Here is a 6210-nt window from a genome sequence, read left to right as displayed (position 1 = left end):
ATGGTTGATTCAAAGATACAGACAAGAATAGTTACGAAAAAAGATGAAATAGTATCATATTAAATTATATGACAAATATTTCGGGAAGACAAATGACCTTCGTTGGTGTCAGTATTTTATAAAAAATAGAGAAACTATAAAATGACCTACTCATACATATGTTAGCTGAACGATCAACAGTGACAAATTCAATTCGTTGTGTTGAATTAATGATAAGTCTTCTTACTTTGAAATATTATTGCATCTTGTTCGTTACGGTATATATTTATTTTGCTAGGTTGTTGCGCGACTAAGTAGAAAGACATTACGCCAAGGTAATATCCTGGCAAAAAATTGAAATGATCTCTTTGAAAGGTTTACGGACGCCATCTTGATTATCATTGTGATAGTTGACAAATGATATGATCCAATTGTCGTATTCCCTTGTCCTTGCTAGCCAAATTAGATTTATAAAACGACTTCGTTATACGACACGACGGGTGCAACATATGAAACAGGAGCTGATGAGATCAACCCAAGTTGTTGGTTAGGATCGTGTTGTTTTCTATTTAGTGCTTTGTTAACTATTGTTTGTCATTTTCTTTTTTAGTCATGGCGTTTTTAGGTTGAATGTCCATCTTCTGGTATCTTTCACTCCTTTCTTTTGGTCAACACGTTGAATGCTACAAACGGAGTTCTTGAAATCAAAATATTCAACAGCACGTTTACCATTTCCTGCCTTCTAAACGCTTTTTGGACTAAACTTTATAAGAACGCTAAATTCCAAAACCTGAAAGTTTAGGATAGTATAAAACATAAAAATGAGATGAGCTAAATGATCAAAGGGACATTCACTGAATAGCGAAATCACCAAAGATTGGAACTTTAATTTAATTTATTAGTTCATCAACGGAGAATTACAAAAAACATGTTATTCGTCATACCAAATCACTGACTACTAACTAGATGATATACTCGGGGCTATCCGATAGTCTATCAGCATCGACAAAATGCTTGTGAATAAAAGTAACATGTACACTACGAAAACATCAAGTACAACATTTGAAGGGAAACAGTCTTATACAGTTTCTAGGTTTAAAAGAATAAACTTTGGTCTATAATTACAGCATTCAAGCATGGCATAAAAACCCTTGTCCTGGTATTTCACAGATTTATTTGCGTTTTTTTCAAAATAGTATTGCAGTCACGTTCAAATTAAACCTGGATACGTATCCAGTCACACTGAGTAATTGGTCATAGTAACTATAAGTAATCTGTCATAGTAACAAATATGTACATGTATATTATAACGCTTTGGACCGAACTGACTACAAATACGTATAGTTGAAACATAAAGACGATTATTTAGTTGGTATAGGTTTTGGATTTTTTGGGTTTTTGTTACACAAGTCGTATTTGGTTTGGTCTTTCACACTGTCTTAATTGGCTTCATTGAATACTCTTATGTTGACCAAACGCGAATTTAGCGCACACAATTATAAGCCTGGTATATTTGATGAGTTTTCATATAGTCTCAACAAGTGACCTGAAAGTTCAACCAATGAAAAATCCGGTCACATGATAATCAGATAAAAAAAAATGGCACGCGACACAAAGGAGACAATAAACAATAATCACCAATTATTCGAAAAACCGACAACATCATGACGTAAAAGAAGATGACAAAATACCAACCAATACACAGAACAGTAGAAGAGACTGAGAAACACGATGATATTCGAAACGATACGACATAACAATTATTGGATGCTTTGCATCACCAACCTTTCAAAACCAGTAACATTTTGATAACATCTTAGTAAATATCATGGTACCTTTTATCTTAGCATTAACGTATCTTACCAGATTAATATCTGGGTTGTCTGATGGCCGACAATTAACATTAGCATTCTGCAGAAGGGATATGAATGGTCGAATACAGAATTGCACTTAAACAACGGACACTATTTTGTACACACATTCCATATTTAAGACGTGATTATCATTCAATTTTTTATATATTATTTTGGATTTTGATTGGAAGATTATTAAGGTTTCCTATAGCAGGACGCGAGCGTTAGCGTTGTATTTATACTATATATGCAACGCAATTATTGTCATTTGATTATACATCAAAGACATATAAAAGTCAGTTGGCGAGTTCCATTTGATCACATTAATTCAAAGATCAACAGTTATTTTGTCAACAGGTTCACCTTTCCACAGTTAGGTATACACCGGACCTGCGGACAAACTAATGAATTTTTCTTTTATGATGGCATTTATAATTAGTGTTCAGTCGTTATTAGTTGTACCATAGGGTTTTGTTTACTAGTTTGTTTACTTATTTTCATTTTAGTGTCATTTTAAAACTCTTTCCTCAAAACGACATCAATGTATCCAAACGAATGTCGGAAGTGAGTTCCATTCCCTATCATATTCACCCCCCCCCCCAAAAAAAAAAACAAAAAAAAAAACCCAAAACAAAACAAAAAAACAACAGTGCAACAACACGAACATGCATATTCTAAGATTGCATATTGGTTGCATTCAGAAACTGGTCGCTCAATTCGGACAGCGTTGATTGTATTATTAGGAAAGGGAAAAGTTAGGATACTTAAATTATTAATTTATTTGCCCAGATTTTAATTTATTTGGTTTGTAAGTAGTTTCATCTGTTTCCAATGTGACAAATGGATGAAACAAAACGAACCAATATGTACCCATCCTCTAACATTAACCACAAAGGGGACCAAGATAAAAAGGGATATTCAAACTCATTGGTTTAAAACAGACTGACAACGACATGGTGAGAAACAAAAAGGATAAAAAGAAAAAAGATAATATGCATATCACAACATAGAAAATAAAAGACGGAATAACACTAACCCCAACATAAATCTTGGGAAACCTCAGGTTGTCTGGAAGAGTAAGAAGATCCTGTTTAAAAAATTGACACTCTTCGTTTACTCATGTAAGTACATATCCATTGATAAGTCTCACTTTACGACAAACGGGACATATATGTTGTCATCTGTAAAACAAATATTTCATAATGATCAACCACTGTTATGGTGAACATAAACTTTTCGAAAGAACGATTTGAGCTTCATCACTTGGATGTTTTATTAGTAGCTTGTGCAACAGCAATGACTCAAGGTTGGAAATGCAAACTTTGGAATACAGTATCAACTCCCTATACAGGCACTTCATTAATAATGCTACATAGTAATGGAAAGATAAAAATTGGGAGGCTGAAATCATTTCTTTTATTGTAAAAGTTTGATAGATCGATTCTCGTCCAAGAAAGTATACAATATACAATGAGTATCCCGATTTATTGCATTTTCAAGATCTCTGAGATTATATATTTTTTTATCATGGCCTCATAATAAACATGCTGTTCTACCAGACAAAAGTACCAAACTAAAGTGTTTGAAAGTTTTGTATTGACTAACAACACAACTTGTAAGTCACAGAAAGTGTGTGAAACCAAACCCTACTGCGACATCATTCTTTGAAAAGGAAATTTTTGAAATTCGTCTTTCTCTCTTATGCATAAACATACAAAATTACATGTAAAAAATGGATACCAAAACTTCACCAAAAACCTTAGGAAGAACAAAACTTGACTTGACCACATGTTCCACTAAAGATCTTTCTACCATATTTCATAGTAAAAGATTGCCTCCAAATCTACTTTTTTTTACTCCGTAATGTCAATATGTTAGCGGAGAAGCAGCAACTATTATATATCAATTTTCTTATTATTCAGGGATAAGGAATCGAACCCATCATCACAATTACTCGAGGTAATCATGCAACCAACATACAACCCAGTCGGTTTGTGAGTAATGAACACCGGTACACTGTTGTTGTCTTTCTTTATGCATTACAATGACAGCACTGGACAGAGCATGATTTTAACTGCATATAGTAAATTTTCAAGCTAATCGAGAATTGATGATGATAAAAAAAAAAAAAAAAATGAACAACACCTCTTTGTTTTATATATAATGTAAGAACCTATAAACGATCGTAACAAATGACCATGCAGAGATATCTTCATTATTTTCCCGTAAAACCCTGAGTAATCGAAAATGCCAGAGGAAATCTCGTTTTGAAACAATATTGAAAATATTAGGTTTAAACGAAGCTTTACAGATGTGCTATCCATATGCATTGTCAAATGATTGGCTATACCCGAATTCGGTTTCTTACAATTCAAAATGTAAAGGTTTACGTTCTGTATGAATAAGTTCAAATATTAGTTTTACTTCGGGTAGTTAACTAATAAAGAAAACCTATAGGTGAAGCAAATAGCAATGAAACAAAATTGGTTAATAGCTGTATATTATATAATTTTACACCGATGCAGCAATCAAATAATAAGTGATTGGTATACTAAACAGGACAGTTTAGTTGTAGGTGAAATGATTCTTGTGTTAAATGAAACCAATATGAATATCTAATATATCAATTATCAATTACAAGCATTAGTCCAGTGGCCATATTTGCTGAGATTTTGGTCTACTCTACTTACACAAAACATATTACAAATATAGTAATCAATAAGACATGTTTTTTTGCAAATAACTTTGCTTGTATATTTCTTTTTACTTATCTTGCCTTTGGCAATATATAAACAATTGTTTTTACATGTGTGTAAAAGTGTGACCTTATGCATTAATGTGAGCAATGTCCTCAGATGACAGAGATGTGGAGATACATTTATCTATATAAATCACAAAATAGCTACATGTATTCTTGCTATTAATTTAATCATAATTAAAAACTCGGAAAAGTTTTACTTAATTTCCTAAAAGGCATCTGATGAAAAACGTTTTGATTATGCATGAAGGGTATTAGTACACATCATCATTTTAAAAGTATGTTGGTACATGTATGTCTACTCAAACTCATAAAATAAGAATTAGTTTCAATGATTAAAAAAAAATAATTTGGAAAACAATTGTCATACTCCTGATGTAATTTGAATATTTCTTACTGATTTATAAATTAACTTTTTACAAAACTTTTGAATTTTTTAAATATTAAGGTTTTTCTACCTCAGGAAAAGATTACCTTAGCTGTATTTGGCAAAACTTTAAGGAATTTTGGTCCTCAATGCTCTTCAACTTTCTACTTTTATTTAGTATTTTTAACTATTATGGATTCGAGCGTCACTAATGAGTCTTTTTGTAGACGAAACTCAATCCTGGTGTCTATGATGATACTAATAAAATTGAGAAAGAAAATGTGGAATGTGTCAAAGCGACAACAACCCGACCATAGAGCAGAAAACAGCCGAGGGCCACCAATGGGTCTTCAATGTAGCGAGAAACTCTAGTCTGAATTTAAAGTAATTTATATAAAACGAATTTCTAGTAAGTCATTATCCTTTTGTTCTGTAATTGTTATTCAGCGTTTTTATATTTGTAGGACTCAAATCTATGGGGGTTCCAAATCAATGGCAAATTCCTAATCTATGGCAGATTTTTGTTTTCTCCAAATCTATGGCAGATTTAGGATTCAGGGGAAATCAAGTAACGTCATATAAGTCGTCGGCGACTTCAGCAAAGTTGTTGGCTCTCCAAACTTTCCTGAAATCTTACGTTTAAATAACTCAGGAACACACTTTCCGCTTTCTCTGTAGAACAATTGTCCAATGGTTTAAAGGAAGGGACAATATTTAGCTGATGTACCGTCCAAATCCCGTGACTAAGAAAGGCACAGCTGTTTTTAGTAGTGGATATTTTGGGAATAGATTTATAGTAAATATTTTAGCGTTTACGGCTGGAAAAGTATCTAAAATGAAATTACAGGATACAACCTTGACTTAAATCGTCACCAGTTAAAAAAGATTGATTAATGCTGGATTAAATATTATGTGAAAAGTCAAACTGTTTAAAAAACAAAAACAAAAAAAAAAAACAAAAAAAACTTCTTTCTTGTTTGTTAAGGGACTTCCATTATCTAGTTGTTTTAATTAATGGATAAAACAGGTACCATGCACAGATATAAAGGAAATGCTTATTTTTCCGAGGAAGGTCATTTTAATCCTGATTTCTGTATTATGGTATATCACTTCTACACTTCATATGGTTAACATTAAGATTTGGTTGATCATTATGAAATTTTTATTTCACAAATTTTTATAGACCTGTTCCCGTTGTACAATTCAACTTATTTAAGATAAGTCAGTGGTCATATCTGTACTGCCTTGTTCTT

The sequence above is a fragment of the Mytilus edulis genome, chromosome 5, assembly GCF_963676685.1.
Source record: "Mytilus edulis chromosome 5, xbMytEdul2.2, whole genome shotgun sequence".
Classification (NCBI taxonomy): Eukaryota; Metazoa; Mollusca; class Bivalvia; order Mytilida; family Mytilidae; genus Mytilus; species Mytilus edulis.
Note: the sequence above shows the minus strand (reverse complement) of the source record.